Source organism: Mus musculus, chromosome 13 (genome assembly GCF_000001635.26).
Source record: "Mus musculus strain C57BL/6J chromosome 13, GRCm38.p6 C57BL/6J".
Lineage (NCBI taxonomy): Eukaryota > Metazoa > Chordata > Mammalia > Rodentia > Muridae > Mus > Mus musculus.
In genome coordinates, this window is record NC_000079.6 from 58266776 (window position 1) to 58284646 (window position 17871).

The window sequence follows — 17871 nt, forward strand, 5'->3', positions numbered from 1 at the left end:
CTGGCCTACATAGGATAGCCTGGGCATAAAGCCTCGGGAAACCGGCTGAGCTGCTCTCTCAGAAGCTAAAGTCTACCTAAGGGGGCAGAGCCAGCTTAGACCTGACCATAGGGGCTCCTCCTGGTCAGATACTGCCGACCTAAGAGGCCAGTACTTTTCATCTTACAACCTCCCAGAGCGTGTGAGGAACTGGGATCAGGTAAGGCATTTCAAGTTACAGGTGGAAGGTGGAAGCATGCCTCTTCCCTGGGAGCTGCTGATAGCATGGAAGCAGAAGCCAAGCTCAGACAAAGAACAGACCTCCCGGTCAGATAAAAATGGTTTAAAGATTATAGTTTTGTGCTAAAAACAGAAGGAAACAAATATAAAACATCACAGTTAGATATGCATACACTGAAATTGATGATTTTAAAGAAATAAAACACTGAGTTGGAAAACACAATAAAGACCTTTTGGGCACTCTAAAATCCTATTCAAGGGAGATGGAAGGTATGGAGGAAATTAAGACATGGTCCTTTAAAGTTACTGCACTACTGAGTTTCATTCTTATCTTTTTTTTGTTTTGTTTTGTTTTTTTGAGACAGTGTTTCTTTGTGTAGCTCTGGCTGTCCTGGAACTCACTCTGTAGACCAGGCTGGCCTCGAACTCAGAAATCTACCTGTCTCTGCCTCCCGAGTGCTGGGATTAAAGGCATGCACCACCACGCCTGGCTCATTCTTCTCTTAATAAGCATGTTGCTATGCCTTTTTAACGCACGGCCTTAATAAAAAAATCAGGAGGCTTAGAAGACTCTTTGCTAAAGTTAAGAAATCAGAATAAAGAAAATATTAAAATGTTAGAGGTACAAAATAAAAAATCAAATATGAAAACAAAAAATAGAATAACAGATACAAAGGTTTTTTTTTTTTTTAAAGATTTATTTATTTATTTATATGTAAGTACACTGTAGCTATCCTCAGATACCCCAGAAGAGGGCATCAGATTTCGTTACGGATGGTTGTGAACCACCATGTGGTTGCTGGGATTTGAACTCGGGACCTTCAGAAGAGCAGTCGGCACTCTTAACCACTGAGCCATCTCACCAGCCCCAGATACAAAGTTTTATCGACCAGTTTAAAGAAAAGACTAAGATAATAGACACAAGAAAAAAAAAAATGAAACCCAGATACAGGCCTTAAAAGAAAAATTAATGTAATTAAAGATGAGGAAAATACTAAGATAATAGAGATAAAAGAAAAGGAAAAAATATGAAAAAGCCAAAACAAACCCAAAACAGATACAGGTCTTACAGGCTTTAGAGGAGGAATTAGAAAAGATTGCAAGCCAAGCAGTGGTGGTGCATGCCTTTAATCCCAGCACTCGGGAGGCAGAGACAGGTAGATTTCTGAGTTCGAGGCCAGCCTGGTCTACAGAGTGAGTTCCAGGACAGCCAGGGCTACACAGAAAAATCCTGTCTCAAAAAACAAAAACAAAAAAAATAAATAAATAAAATTGAGAAATATAGAGTAAGGTTAAAGCCTGTGTACCACCATCTGATGAAGATCAGGGAGGACGACCAACGGTGTTAGAAAACCAACCTTAGCTTATCCCGTTGCTATACAACAAATGACAGCAGACAATGTCCACTCACAGAAAGAATTCAGATGGCATCCAACAGAAAGACAGAATTGTAAAAATTATAAGGGTGCAACTTTAATAGGAAAAAATAGTCCCTACAGGCTTTAAGAAAAGCCACATTGTCACATGTTTTAACTGTGGCAAACAAGATCATTTGAAAAGAGACTATAGACAAGGCACTTCTAGAAATTATGCTTTTTTTTTTCCCCTAGAAAAAAGTCAAAAAAGAAGGCTCCAACCTACTGAACTATGTAGATGTGGCAAAGGCCAGCCCTGGACACGCAAATGTAGACGGACAAAAGACAACATGGTAACCCCTGGTCAAAAAATACCCCAAGCGGCCCCAACATCAAGTTCAAATCAGTCATCTCACATCAACAGTGGAGAAACTCATCTGCAGAACAATGAACACTGCTCTGGATATAAACATTAATAACCCAGATATCGAAACCAAAGCAGCTTCAATAGATGACACAGAAAACCCAAGAGAAATCGAAGGCTTGATGGATACAGGGACAAATGTAAGAAAGGGATGCTTAATAAACAAAAAGGGATTAAAAAAATCTCCCAGAGACAGATAAAAAATGTTTTGCTGGGGGAGAGAATATGCTCTTGTTTCCATAGGAAAAGAAAAACTATGGATTCCTTCCAGACTGATTTGATAGAGGAAGACCCCCTAAAGATCTTGGCTGCAGATGGGAAGAAAGAGATGAAGAGCAAACAGGACAGGTAGCACAATTTGTTGATCCCTCTGCATGGCTGTAACCCTGAAAATGACTGAGACATAAAAGCATCTCTAGACAGAACTTCAGCTATACATAGCCAATGGATCTTGTTGGCTACAGAGTCCTCAAAATTCATCATGCCATCCTTTCATATGGCATGAATGAAATTTATATTACAGTTTGGTTATATGATCAAATTAACTTGTAAAGGAAGAAAGTTGGCTTTCACCTACTCAAACAAGGAACAAAAAAATCACCTTTAACTGATCTGTGCACATTGCATATTCCATACATTATGTTAATATAGAAATATATATTACCTCTAAAAGCTTTACGTTTGCAGAGGGGGAAAAAAAAGCAACCAAGACTAACCCTGACAGGATTAGGATTCACCCTCGGGGATGTTAAGATGCTGAGACTGTTGTCCTAACCCTGCCTCAACTGCATCAAAACTGTTTCCGCTAAAGACTTGCTTCGAGGACAACCCACAACAGCTAGCTCCTCAGTCCAGCCTTTCCGACTGTTGCAGGTGGAGCTTCAGTGAAGCCTGCATTTTCTCAGCAAAGACTGGACAACAAATGCTAGCTTTCTTAAGACTAACAATTTTTTCTAAATTTCCCTGAAAAGGATTCTTTGCCCCAATTCAGCAGAAAGAAATAATAAGAGACTGTTGTTCCATTCCTTTAAATTGGGGTGGATGGTTTTGGCTATTTGATGGTAATATACACATTGTCATGTTAGGAAATGATTTACAAGTATTTATGGTCTTAGAGAGGAAGGGAAACAGGGAGCTGAGTCAGACTCAGGGGTTTCTACCTTTCTTCTTCTCTATCCTTTCTTAGATAAAAGGTAGGAGGCTGAAAAGAAAAGGGGGATATAGAAATATTATAAGATGTTAGATGAATGGGGTGGGCTATTGAATCTACTCATAAACCAAAACCTGTGATAGCCATCATGCAACTCAATGGTCATATTAGATACTAGTTACGTTACAATAAAATGTTTTCAAGGTTATTCAGATAGTAAATAGCTAAGAATAAGCAATGTTTGACAATTCAGATATATTATAATTGGTTTTCAAAACCTTAAGAGATCAACATAAAATGGCATTTAAAATTATTTTATTACTAAAAGATCTTTTGACTATGAGACAGGTCTGCTCCTGACAGTACCCCCATTTCACTTCAAAGAAGATGAGCATCTTAACCTGATGTGGAATTGCTTCAATGGAGGCAAGCTAACTACTGGGCGAAGAAAATGTCCATGTTTCACCTACAGACAAATCTGTTCAGAAAGGACAAATGGATGCAAGGAAGCAGACTGCCAGGCTCTGCAAAGACAGGGGGAGCAAGTCCTTCACAACTCCTGACAAGAAGTCTGTCAGCTATAGTGAGCCACAGATGACATGGGGGATCTGTCCAGGCAGGCTGCTGTCGGCCATTTCTTTTATCTTTGGAAGCTGCATCCCAGCATTGCCTGCACACTCGGGTAACATTCATTCCTTCTCAGGTCTCTGATGGGGCTGAAGGCTAGATAGTCACAGCCTTACTATATGCATAAATTGTTTAGGATTTAAGATGATGTTCCAGGTCTACAAGATGTTTTTAGGATGGTAGTACAAGTTAAGATAGAAAGTGATTTAGATATAGAACTTGAACTCACCAGACAGGATGGTAGAATACTTTATCTAAGTTGCCAAAAATAAATGGACTGGATATTATGAATGTAACTCTTATCGAATAGTTTTCATAATTCTTCCTAATGCATGCTGTTTATTATTATTTAAAAAGCCTTTTATTCGACAAAAAGGGGAATGTAGGCATCGTGTTTTTGTACACTGTGCAGTTTACCCTGCGTTATTTAAATGAAATGCTGATTTCTCTGCCCTCATGTCTTGTTTCAATCAAGACACAGCATTGCAATACTTATTCCAAGAATTCCTGTCTAAAGTTTGTGTAAACAGCTTTTACCATTGTCAATAAATACTGACCACCCAATGGCTGGACAGAGTAGACAACAGGGTAGGAAGTACATCAACCAGAGGAAGGAGAGGGGATAAAGAGATGCAGATCAGCCCAAGGAGGATGGAGGATTCAAAGCCATAAGGAAGGGGTCTGGAGAGAGATCATGGAAACATACCCGAAGCCCAAAAAGCCACATCAGTAATATTATGCATGTATCATGGGATGGGGTTGGGAGGTAGCCAGATTAGCATAAAAGTAAAAACTGATCATTTGACTGCTCAGCTACTGAAAACTAGTTTTAAATCAATATTGTTACTCTGTGTGGTTATTGGGGACTGGAATAAAGCAAAGAAATACAGCTGCTGGATTAATTTATGGCTATATTTTTATTAAAAAAGTAATTCACTTACATTCTACAGTGATTTCTCCCACTTTCCCTGTTCTGCGAGAAAACAGACTGCTCAGTGTTCACTTGTTCCTGGAGTCTGGAATGTCTGTCTCCTCCACTTAAAACTTCTCCGTTCTTCAAATTTAGCCCCATTGCAATTCTGATCTGCCTTCTCGTTAATGTTCCTGCACTTACACTTAATTCTGTTCTTCATGGACTCTTTCAACAGCTACCACTGTATCTAGCTCCCTACTGTCCTGATTTACAAAATGCTGAACAACACAGGTCTCTTCTTTGTATTCCCAAATATATATATATATATCAATCAAGGACTTGGCACAGATATCAGCCAGTTGTAATGGGCACATCTGCAGTCTCAGTACTGGAAGGGATAAGGCAGGAAGGTCATAGGTTCAAGGCTAAACTGGGCTACACAGTAAAAAACAGTCTCAGCAAAAAAAAAAAAAAAAAAAGAAGAAGAAACATTAATTAACATTATTAACATTAAATAAGTTAATCATGACCTCAAGCTTACTGACTGAGGCTTAATTACATTCTCCAATCACACAGTGCCATACCTAAGTGTGCACTGGAATCTGTGCTCTGAACTTGAACACTGAGGGTGGAGAGCACACACCATCTAACTAACAGCACCGTCACAACGAAGTGTTTCCACAACTCATCTTTTTCCCCCTAGGAATCTTGTTTTTGTAGGAAGCTTTGGATTTTGTGTCAAACTGCTGATTTTTAAAAGGTGAGGGTGTGAGATAAACTGTTGCTACTAAGGAACAGGCCAAGCTACGCCTAGCAAGATTTATAAATGAATGACCTGTTTTCTTGAGGCCTTGGTCTCTATGAAGGGCCACTGCCATCATGAGCACCTTCTTCTATGACATCAGTGTCGGGAAAGAATTGAGCCTGGGGGAACTTAAGTACATAATTTCAGCCCTTTAAAAAATGAACAGTAGTGACTGTGTCGATCAACACTATCAACCACCTAGCTTGATCCAAAACGGAACTATGCAATGTCAATGTCATCAGTTAATATGGCCATATGCTTTGAGAGGGCAGCTCTCTCACCATGTAGCCTGCACTGGAACCAAACTCTCAATCCTCCTGTCCCAGGCTCCTGAGTCTTGGGAATACAGGTGTACACCAGTTCGTGCAGCTAGAGAGGCCTTGGTGGACTCTAACAGATCAAACACAACAGACTGAGGACTTGCGACTCCAAGAGGCCCTGGGTTTGATGCCAAGCACTGTCCCTACGAATTACAAAATGAGAGGAAAAGGAATGGCCTGGTCTCCCTCATCTTCTTGGCTGCTTGACTGTCATTTTGACTTCTTAGAACTTAAGGTTACAGGGATCGAGGACCAACGGTCCTGAAACTTTTGCTTCCAACACACTTATCGAAAATGACATAAACTTAAAGGCATACCCGGAGCTCCACCACCCCCCCCCACCCCCCCCCCCCCCGCAACACACACACTGGTTAGGTGCAGCCTTCCTTTTCTAATCCGAAGCTCTCAACTTCTGTGGGTTGTGAACTCTTAGAAACAAAAACAAAAAGCAAACTGCAGACATGTACTAAGGAATTCAGTCATGAAGTGCAAAGGTGATTTTCACTTGCACACAACGTCCCTCTGATCCACGTGTAGGTTCTCGCTCTAGAGTGATTGCTAGAAGCCCCTAGGGTTAATATTAAACAGGTGTATTTCGATCTTTAGTGAAAAATCACATTAAAGAGGCTTAGACTAACCGATTTTAGTGGCATAAGCTAGTGTAGGGAAACCCCAGGCTTTCTAGGAAGATTCTCAATACAGCATTACCATCTTTCGGCAGTTTCTCCAGTATTTCTGGAGCTACAGCTTAACTTCATTCCCGTGACAGGCGGGCGCAAGCGCCTTCACATAAACAGACGAGGCTGAAGAACAATGCTTGTGTTTTTCCAGCGCCTCTGCCTCTCGCTAGAACTCTCCACCGACATCCCTTGAGAAATGTCGCCAGTGGAGGGAGCGGGGCAGACAATGGGATAAACTTTTGCCCCGACTGCTCCGCGTTTACAGACACCCCGAGGCTGGCACCCTACCGCTGCCACCGCCGCCGCCGCGCATAGCTGCTGGAAGCCCCGACAGCAGGGGCTTGTGCGAGAGCCTGCGCATCTACCTCGGGCTGCTGGGAGGGAGGGAGGGAAGGCGAGCGGCGAGCAGCCCCTCTCTCCTCCTTCGGGAACCGAAGCCAAATCTCACGCACGAGCAGTTCCGGGTGCTCCAAAACTTGTTCGCGAAGTACCCGGAGAAAGAGCGCGGCGGGCTGGGCGAGCCCCAGCCGCTGCCGAGACGCGGTGTCCAAGCCTGCAAGCGACACCGGCGTCGGGTGGGCGCCCCGGGGAGCCCCGAACGGGCGGCCGCACCTGCTGTCACTCCCGCGGCCGGCCGCGGCGGACCAGGCCTGCGGCCCGCACTCCCCCGCAGCCTCCGCGGCCCTCCCGCCGCCCGGCCCCGCTCGGCTCAGCCCCGCTCGGCTCCGCTCCGCTCCGCTCCCCGCCTCAGGCCGCACTCGGCCGCGTCCCCTCAGCCACGAGCTGCGAGGCTCCGTAGACTCACCGGGCCTCCCTCGCCGCGGTGCGGCCGCTCCCGTCTCCCCGCCGCTCCCGCGCTACCCCCGGGCGTTGGGCGCGGGCCGCGGGGCGTCCGCAGTAACGGGCCCGCGGAGGGCGGCGGCGCGCGGAGGGCGGGGCGGGGCGGGGCGGGGCGGACCCGCAAGCCTGGCGCCCGCCGTGGCCGGCCGGCGCGCGGGACTTCTTTGCCGAGGGTCGCAGCGCGGCGGACGCTGACGCCGAGGAGAGGTCCGCGGGGGACGGACTGCGGAGGACCAGAACCACCTGCTGGAGGAGCCGCGCTACGGGGGCCGCGCAGGGTCCAAACGGCTCGCGTAGGCGGCGGCTCCGCGGTCCTCGGGGTCGCGGAGCCGGGAAGGTGGGAGGCCTTCCGGGAGGAGGCTTAGGCCGCCGCGGGCGGCGCGCGGCGGGATCGCCAGGCTGTGGGGAGGCCCGGGGGCGGAGGCGGACCTCCAGTCGGCGAGGGAGGGCGGTGCTGCACGAGATGCAAACAGCCGGACGGCCTTGGGTTCCCGCGGGAGCACCTCCGGGGCCGCTTTAGTTTTGCAAAGTTAAGCGGCTTACCGGCAAACCCGTCCGCTACCGCCCAGCCGTGCGGGCTGCCCGGCGATGTCCCGCGCGAGTCACCGCCGCGGGTGTAGACGTGGGGGACACAGTGGGGAGCGAAGCAAAGAATCGCAGAAGACGCCAGATCACCCTAGGGCCCGGTGGAAAAAGAGAATGTTACTCGGGATCCGAGGACTGCGAGCATCTTTGGGGCAGCGCGAGGGAGGAGGCTTTTGGATTTGGCCTGGGAAGAGGTGGGGTTTTGCGGGGAGACCTCGGGGCCTTGGATGGAGGCCATTGGACGCTGCGTTCCACAATGAGATTGGAGGTGTTGACAAGTGGCAGAGACGACTGAAAAATGAGGGAGGGGGGCGGCGGTGGTGAGGGATGGCTGAGTTCCAAGAGTAAGGATTGATGTTTAAGGCAATATTTGATGTTTTAGGATTTAGAAGTTTGAAGGAAGAAATGAAGGCTTTTTTTGCTTTGTAACTCCTGCAGATGTTAGAGATTGAAAACTGGCAGTCCTGTGTAGACCAGGCAGACGGTAATAACAGATGAGCTATGGGGGGGCGGGGGGGGCGGTGAGGACACACGGCTATGAGCCCCCAACACTTGGCAAGCTGATCAGAAAGTGAGTCCAAGGCCGGTGGCTACACAGAAAGATTGATCCGGGGGTCGGGGCCAAGAGGATGGGGCAAGACAAGATAAAGGAAGGCAGGAAGAATTTTAAATGATTGAGAAGTGATGTGGAGGTGCATTCTACAGGATTTGAACATCTGATTGGGAAGGGAGAAATGAGGTCTTGAGACCCGGTTGCTTGTAAGAGGGAGCGTGAACACTTGGAAGAGGAGGATGCAGCTACTTACCGGTTTTCATAGGACTGGGGTTGAAGGCAGCTAAATAGGTGGCCATAAGCAGTTGAAGCAGTTCTAAAACAGCTGAAAGAACTGCACCTGGACAGTACACTGGGTGCTGGGGAATAGTTCAGTCGATAGCTTGAGTTCTAGCCCCAGAATAAATGTAAAAGCTCCCAGCGTGGTATATCAAGCTCTGGTCCCAAAGATTAGCGGGCAGAAACAGGTGGATCCCTCGGTCTTGTTAGCTACCCTCCCACTCTCCACAAAAAGATAGCACCTGACAAATGATAACCACACCCCCTCCCAGCATGTGCATGAACAACACACACAAGGATCGGAAACTCCTCAGCTTAGTAGCGTATTGCTATAAGAGAAGGGGGCAGACTCAGTCTAGAAATACATCATCATTAGAGTCTTGCTACCCCAAAGTTGACCACATGTGTGTCACCAGCAAGTTTGTCAGAAACGTGTGGATCTCGGGCCTAACACACACCTGCCCATTAGAATCTGCAACCTCAAAGAAATTCCAAGAGGTGACCCCATCAGATTTTGGGAAGCTCAGCTCTAGATGAGGAAAGTCAACAGAGGAGGGGAGGGTGGGCAGGGAGGAAGAGAGGGACACTTGGGTAAGGCACCACAGCAGGGGACTTCAGTCTCGTCAAAGCTGGGCCAGGGAGTGTGGGTCAGAACCACACACCGTGGAGGGTGCGGGAAAACCACGTGTGTGGGTTGTGACTGGCTGCCACGATCACAACAACCGTGTTTTCACTGAGGAGGGCTTTAGAGACTCTTACTTTCGGGCTCGGGGTTGCCTAGAGACAGTCCTAGCCCTGCTCACACACTCAGGGCATGTTGAAGTAAGTGGGTGGATTGATAGATCAAGAACAAAGTGTCCCCAGAGCAAGGTCAGCTAATCGTTTATCACAACTCGTGCCCCTGAACACAGACTCCTTTTCTCAGCCCCCGCGGGTTAATGCTCCTGTGCACTATTTCCCATAGAAGATGAGCAGGAACTGTGCCTGCCACTGCCAGGTAGGACCCTTTACCTCCTCCAGGTATCCCCCGGAATTGGCAGCACCCCAGCAACGGGCCTGGAGGAAGAGCTTCCCCTTCTGAAGGGAACAACGTGGATTTGCATGGACTCAGGCGTGGTAGGCTGGAAGGCCGAGGGAGGAAGGAGCATCTAGAAGTACCGTAAAGTTGGAGCGATGGCTCAGTGGTTGAGGGTATTTGCCACTCTTCAGAGGACCTGTGTGGGTCTGATTCGCAGCACCCCCATGATGGCTCACAAACACCTGTAGCTCCAGATCTTGTGGCCATGAGTGCGGTGCACAGATACCTGCAGGCAGGCATCTGCAAACATAAAATTGAACATATAGTAAGGCTTCTAAACTGGTGCATTTGACCGGGTTGTTTTTTTTTTTTTTTTTTTTTTTTTAGAACCTGGGTCCTATAGGGAATATCCTAAACACAGCACAGTTGAGTAGGGTGCACGTGAAAACGAATCTGTAGCTGTTAGTAATGCCAGGGTGCCGGAAGTGGGCCTGGGAAGGACTGAGTGCTGCACCTCAGATCCTGAGGGCTCCCAAGAGGTAAGTCTGGTAAAGGCTTGGTGCACAGCACCTCTGGGGGTAGCTTCAAAAGATGAGTGGACTCTGGACCCTACTTCAGTCTTTGTTGTTGTTGTTCCTTTCTGGCTGTGGAGTGAGCAGCTTAGGGCTTAGCTCCCTGCCACGGTGCTCCCCACAGGCCTCAAAGCAAAGCCAAACACCAGAGCACAGGAAACTTTGAGTGAGCTAGAACTAATCTCTCTTCAAAAGCTGACCACCACCCGCAGTGGTGCTTTAATCCCAGCACTAGGGAGGCAGAGGCAGGCAGATTTCTGAGTTCGAGGCCAACCTGGTCTACAGAGTGAGTTCCAGGACAGCCAGGGCTATACAGAGAAACCCTGTCTCGAAAAACCTAAATAAATAAATAAATAAATAAATAGAAGCTGACCACCTCAACTTCTGTTATGATAATAGCTGAGTACCGGTGAAGGACCACACGGTCCAAGGTCCTTGGAAGAGAGGAAAGGGTCAAAGAATTGAGAAGCAGAAAGGGCTTTGAAAGGAATAGCCTCGTTATATTGTTTGTATGTAGCCACGCACTGTCTTGGCTCACACCACACCACACCCAACAGTGGTCCATCTCCTAAGATGGAGTTGCAGGGTGCTGGCCAGGGAGGGGCAGATCCTGTACTTAGAGGAGGTGGAGGCAGGAGGATCATGAGTTTGCTGCCAGTCTAAGCTACAAAGAGAATTTGAGGCAATCGAGACTCTGTCTCAGAGAAGTAAAAATCCACGCAAACAACATCAGCCAGCTAAGGAAATGTTGTCTAATGACATCCGGCTGCCTTCGTCTGTGTTAGTGGCCTCTGCGCCATGCGGTGACTGAGTCAGCCCGCTGAGTGGCTTTCAGAACATATCCTTGTCACTATGAAATACCAGACTCTCCCATGCGTGTGACTATATAAAAGTTTCCCTTTGCTCCTAAAGCCCCCATGTTAAAGGCTTTGTTGTTAAGGCAGCGCTGGTGGCTTAAAGAGGTAGGGCCTGGGGGAAGGCCCTTAGGCCAATGGCAGCAGCTCCTGAAGGCGGTGGAATCCCAGACCTCCCCTTATTTAGTCTTGTCCTGGGCAATGAAGTGAGCTTTACTTGGTAAGTGCTCCTGTCCAAATGCAACGGGGCCTGCCAGTCAGCCAGCCAGTCAGGGACCTCCAAAACTGAGCCAAAATTAATATGTACTCTTTGTAAGTTGTCTGAGTTAGGTACTTTCCACTGTAACACAAAGCTGATTAGCATGGAGTGGGAACCAGCTAACCCAAAGGAAGAGATCTCTAAATATGAAGTTTGCTTCACTGTGGTGAGGAGTGTAAGTCTTCTTTTAATCTCTTACAGTGAAGCTTTCCACACGATCAGAGATTTTGTTAGATTTCTGTCACTGACTCTCTAGTATAGGTAAACTCTCAAGGATGTGAATGTCATTGGAAGAAGCCCCTTGCATGCAAGACCAGCCTCCGTGGACAAACAGGCAAAGTTAAAAGGATAAGATAGTGTATAGAACTAGTACCTAGGCATAACAAGATATATGTCAGGTTTTTATTTTTTATTTTTATTTCAAATGCATGGGCATTCTGCCTACATGTGTAAGGGCACCCAATCCCCTGGAGCTGGAGTCACAGACAGTTGTAAACCGCCATGTGGTTGCTGGGAATTAAATCAGGGTCTTCCAGAAGAGCAGCCAGTGCTCTTCACCACTGAATTGTCTCTCCAGCACCAAGATGTCAGGCTTTTTTTTTTAACTAAAATTAATTTTTATTTTATCATTTTATGTGGATGGGTTTTTGGATACATCCACGTATTCAGTACCCTCAGAGTCCAGAACAGTGTATTGGATCTGTGGAACTGGAGTTACAGATGGTTGTAAGCCTCCATGTGGGTACTAGGACTTGAACCCTGGTCTTCTGGAAGAGCTGTGTCCTAGTTAGGGTTGCTATTGCTGTGATGAATCACCATGACCGAAAGCAACTTGGAGAGGAAAGGGTTTGTTTGGCTTATATTTCCACGTCACTTCATCATTGAATTCAGAACAGGAACTCAACCAGGGCAGGAACCTGGAGGCAGGAGTTGATGCAGAGGTCATGGAGGGATGGATGTTACTTACTGGCTTGCTTTCCCTGGCTTGCTCAGCCTGCTTTCTTATAGAACCCAGGACCACCAGCATAGGGATGGCACCACCCACAATGGGCTGAGCCCTCTCCCATCAATCACTAATAAGAATGCCCTACAGGCTTGCCTATAGCCTGATCTTACTGGAAGCCTGATCTTGCTTGACTATAGCTCGTGTCAGACTGGCATAAACTAACAAGTTCAAGCAAGTCCTCTTAACAGCTGAGCCATTTTTCCAGCCAAAATCTTAAATATTCTGACTTCCTTCTGCTTTATCCAGGAAATTATCACAGAGAAGTACTCCATGCAAATAAGGACACAAATTAAGAAATATAAAAACATGAGGGTCAGGTAAATAGAAGCTAAAGAGAAGGAAATGAAGCTCCTTTGCCTGGATGGTGGGACCTCCAGGAAGAAGACCATGCCAGGACTAAAGACCAACTGGTCCATCCTGATGCTGGCAGGTAGCATCTCCAGCATATGGTGGCAATGATGTGTTTGAGCCTTGCGAATGAAACTTTCCAACTCTGGTGGGTCACAGGAAGGCTACCAGTTTCATCTGTTAGCCAGTGAAGCGGAGGTGGAAGGGACTGTGGAGTGCAGAAAGCAGAACTGTAGCTGCCCCACTGTGGGGCGTGAGGTATAACTGAAGGAATCAGTTTACTGTGGAGAGCTAATCTATTATACAGGGGAGTTGGGGGACTCTGTGGTCATCAGGGTGATGCAGTTGACTTCTGATATGTGAAGCACTGTAGGTGATGTTTGCGTGATCTTTATATAATGGAAAAAAGACAGTCTTGTGAGGATATATACTACATATTACATGGTAATTTTAGCTGCATGACATTCAGGGGCAGGAGATGAACCACTACTATGGAAACAGTTGTAAAACAGGTGACTGATGGGAGTTAGCACAGAATGAGGGTAGACTAGGCAGAGCACAGGATTTTTATTTAGAGTACTGAGCCTGTTATCCACGACACTGATTAACAGTTGTGTAGACTCTTAGAGTATACAACACTAATAGTGAATGCTCATATAACTCTGAACGTTGGGTAATAAAGAGCTCTATGAGTGAGCATGGTGGCTCACGTCTGTAACCTCAGCAGTCAGGCTGATGACTGCAAATTCCAGGCTAGCCTGGGCTACATAATGAGAGCTTGGCAGCAGTAGGTTTGACACTTTAGAGAGATCTGCATGTGTGCAGTTGGGTAGGTATGTGAAACCTCTACCGGCTGCTCCTTTTTGTTATGTACTGAATGTTTCTCTTAAAACTTAATCCACTTAAAAGGAAAAGCAGAAACCTCAACAAAGACAGCTGCCCCCTTTTAGAACACTCCAGTAGGGGAGGTAACAGTTTGATAAGCTCCAGAGTTAGGTGAGCTGCTGAGGTGGTCTCTCAACCTGAGTGTTCTGTATTCTGTATTTTGTGACAGTTCGCCCAAGTGTCCACTTGGGTGTGTATACTGGGGGGAAGAGGGCATTAGGTAACATGCTTAAAAGAAACTTAAAATGAAACAAAAAGAATTTAAGCAGAGGCTGGGCGTGGGGGACCACACCTTTAATCCCAACACTCAGGAGGCAGAGGCAGGTCAGTCTCTGGGAGTTCAAGGTCAGCCTGGTCTACATAGTGAGTTCCAGGACAGCCAGGGCTACACAGAGACACGGTGTCTTTCAAACTAACAATAAAACCCAAAACTTAAGCAGGTCACTGTCTCTGGTCCTGAGGCGTCTAGGTTTGGCATAACTTGGCCAGCCAAAATCGGTCAGCTCTTTACTATCTAACTTGCTGCTTACAGAAGACACTACATTTTTTACTTGAAGGTACTAGGGATTAAACTTAGGCAATCACTCTGACATGGAGCTCTTCTCACAGCCCTCCCTCCCTCCGGAAGTATATGGAAGTCTTCCTGCTTCCTTATTGGTTCCTTATTGGTTCACAATCCCACAGAACTCTTCAGACTGTAGATTCTACTACCCCCAGGTCGCCTCCTGAAGGTCTGCCTGCTCAGGTCATGGGTACTCTGATAGAGACGTGGAGTATTAACATCACAGATACACATAAACTAATGGGAAGGAGCTCCCTCTGAAAACCCACAGCGGACAGCTACCATGGTAACATCAAATTTGCTCTGATTTCTTCTGTATCTGAGTGTAGATCAGGGCACGCCAAATGAAGGCCACGTGCTGGCAGCCTGATTACCTGTCTGTGAAACGAGCCTCAGGAAATGTCCCTACTCCAGCTGTGGTTCAGTCCTTCTGAAGTCACCATTGCTAAAGGAAGAAATAACAAGTGGCCCACAATACTGGTTCAAATCCCAGGAAAAATGTGGCTTTTCACTCATAAATCAAGGAGAGTAACAAAGTATGACTTATGTTTGTTGAGGAGGACTTAGCATATTTTAAATACTTTCCTGACAGAAGTCCCATGAAAATGCAGGGAATATGGCAATCTCTCTTGTTAAGATATATGAACTGGAGAGCAATTCATTTAGAAAATACTTTATCACATGTATGCTGGAGTTATTCCACTTAAATAGGCAACTTTGGGAACCTGAATCTCATTCTAAACACCAGTGCTCTACTTTTGAATGTGTGTTTGTCTGTTTCTCTAGGAAGCAACAGACTACCATATATAATTTAAAATGGCCATTTCCTTCTCATGAAAGTGATTAAAATGTTGCATTTGAAATATTCCATTTTTTTAAAGAATAAAAAAAAATGATAAAATAGGTTTTTTTTTTTTTAATTTTGAAAAATGGCTTACTGGTAGTTTGGAAAAACTGGAGTAGTTCTAACTGCTGATACCCAGAACATGCCCAGTGAGAGGACACGCTCTTAGGCCAAGGCCTAGAACTAGTTCAGATGCTGCCAGCCTTGAGATGATGGAACTCACCTCAGGGGAGTGGCCCGGGCATGACAGTGACCTCATTTCCCATTCTTCCTGACCAGAGAGCACAGGCATGCTAAAAAGTAACCATTCTGCTAAGTCCTCAGTCAGGACAAGCTCCGCCTCTCAAGGCAGCCAAAGGGCTACTGGTTTGTAATCACAAATGAAAATCTTTTCTCCACGTGGATATTTTAATGAGGGGGGAAAGTAAGCAAAATAATTGAGATTGTATGGTTTAGTAGAAATGAATCATCAATTTGTTTACAGTCACCTAACCCTTTGACATTGCTGTTTCTAGTGCTGTGGGCTTCCAGTTCCGCTCACTTCTGTCTTGGGGGGCTTTTATATAATCCTGAGTGAGTGGTAACCACAGTTAAAGAAACCAGTATAAAAACTGGGCAGTGTTCTCTTCTTTTTTCTTTTGTACTTTTTCAAGACAGGGTTTCTCTGATTGACCTCTAACTGGCTCTGTAGACCAGGCTGGCCTCAAATTCTGAGATTGGCCTCCTTCTGCTTTCTGAGTGTGGGGATTAAAGGGCTGTGTATTTTCAAAGAGCTAGTCCAGTGAGTCTTCTGTAGGAGGCATTTCTGTGGGTGTCTTCCATAGGAGTCTAAAAGACATGCCTGGATGTTGATGTTAAGGTTTAGTCCTTTTGTCAGAGAAATAAAATAAATCCTCTCCAAATATGTTTTAAAAGTGGGGGAGGGGGGCTGGCTTATGAAATACTTTGAAGTAAACCTTTCTGTGCTATCCCTCCATTCCTGCCCCTAGTTACGCATCTTCTCAGCTGTCACCTGGGTCCCAGTGGAGAAAGAAGGGCAAAGCGCCATGTGTCTCTAATTTGCTCCTGGGAATTGGGGACATGGGGTCAGGTGACACACAAGGCCTTGGGTTTGATTCCCCAACACTTTAAAAAAGTAGACAGCTTAAATAAAATCAAATGAACAATATTTACCTATCTGGATTTGAAAAATCATACTTTATTTTATATCTACTATAATAAGCTTGAAACTATAAGACGTGAATGATTTTAAAGTAATTTTCATTTGTTCTACTTAAATGACAAGCATTAAAAAAAAGGCTTTGGCCAGGTGTGGTGGCACACGCCTTTAATCCCAGCACTTGGGAGGCAGAGGCAGGCGGATCTCTGAGTTTGAGGACAGCCTGGTCTACAGAGTAAGTTCCAGGACAGCCAGGGCTATACAGAGAAACCCTGTCTCGGAAAACCAAAAAAAAAAAAAAAAAAAGAAAAAAGGAAAAAGGGCTTTAAACTTTTTCCTTTCCTGAGTGGCTTGACTCCTTGAGCATAAAGGATCTGACACAGTGAAATGAAGACTATAAAACGATGTCTCTCAAAGCAATGGATCCATAATCCAGTAGAGGTCTCTGTTAGAATTAGCCAGTGGAATGGAACACCTAAGTCTAATTTAATGTCTTTGGGTTCAAAGATCGCATTCCTACCACTCCAAATAAAGGCAATTCTGTGCCTAATGACAATTCTGTACCAGAGACTGCTCAGACATGGGTTTAAGCCAAGAGAAAGTCTTGAGTAAGCTGGCTAGTGACTGCACTGGCGTTTGGAATCCCAGGGCATGTCTGAGTCTTTCTCAGAGTGAGCCTTTGAACACGAAACCCAAGTCCTAGGTTGACATACTTCAGTTAACAGGAAGAGTCAGCTAGAAGCAGAACGACAGGAATCAAAAAGCCTGGTTAGGACATTTAGAGACCTTCCAAGAACTATGGGCTTTGATGGGTTAGGCCTTTGTTTTTGTTTTTTGGTGCGTGGCACTGTTACATGCTGCGTTCTTACAGCTTGATCGGTATTTCGGTATGTTGTGAGTCACACTGAGGTCTCGGGGTCCTGTCACACAGACCTTCCTATAAAAAATATTAAAAATATATTAAGAGACAAATACAGCTTGCCTGCCTTGGGGTAGGGTGGGAGGTGTAAATGAAAACTCCCGGAAACATTTAAAACAGATGCTGTAACTGTCATCAGAGTTTTCTGAGGTTCCTTTATATTACTTCCCTTGTTCTGATTCCTCCCCTGCTGGGTTCAAGTCAAAGGACACCAAAGCCATCAAACACCATTTCCAGTGTTGGGTGCCTGTGGGCAGCTCATCTTGAGAGACAGAAATGAGCAGCGACCCTGTGCAGGTAAGGTGTGCATCTCTCTAGAGAACTAACAGTCCGTGGGAAGTCAGGCAGGCAGGCAGCAGCAGCAGCAGCAGCAGCAGCTGCAGTGATAAAGCTGTCAGGGTGGAGGGTACCCATCATCACCCCTGGTAAACCACCACCCGATAGCCTAGGCTCCAACCAGAGCATGCTCTGTGTGCTGGAGACAGTTACTGCAGCAGGCCTCAGTCTCTCTCACATATTGTAAGTGTTGAAGGTGTTATGAAAATGGAGATAGTCTACAGATCGTCATAGTTTTAAATGTAAAATATATGTAATATTTTTAAAACTCCAAAGATGCTGAGCGAATTGTGGACACGAGCGGCCCTCCCTCCCCTTCAGTGTCAGGCTGTGATACTCTGCCTATTGCTCACATCTAG

The 17871-nt window shown here is 46.1% G+C and overlaps 1 protein-coding gene and 1 long non-coding RNA gene across 21 annotated transcripts in view; one reads left to right on the top strand and one right to left on the bottom strand.

The window, feature by feature from the left end:
- Gkap1 (G kinase anchoring protein 1) overlaps positions 1-8102 on the bottom strand; it is a 41532-nt gene extending 33430 nt beyond the window's left edge. For 2 of the 7 annotated variants that reach the window (XM_030247330.1, XM_011244543.3), the window contains exons 1-2: positions 7299-7729; positions 6859-7046 (exon numbers count right to left, since the gene is read on the bottom strand). The gene's annotated coding sequence lies outside the window, so the exon portion shown is untranslated. Of the gene's footprint in view, positions 1-5774; positions 5957-6858; positions 7047-7298; positions 7730-7876 lie in introns of those variants that run through there. The other 5 variants (XM_011244542.3, XM_030247329.1, XM_006517304.4 and 2 more) reach the window with 5 other exon arrangements.
- The window catches only part of Gm26555, a 36512-nt gene continuing 26716 nt past the window's right edge, over positions 8076-17871 (top strand). For 10 of the 14 annotated variants that reach the window (XR_003950592.1, XR_003950596.1, XR_003950598.1 and 7 more), the window contains exon 1: positions 8076-17473. This is a non-coding gene — a long non-coding RNA (predicted gene, 26555). The remainder of the gene's footprint in view (positions 17474-17871) is intronic. The other 4 variants (XR_003950593.1, XR_382507.4, XR_003950602.1 and 1 more) reach the window with 2 other exon arrangements.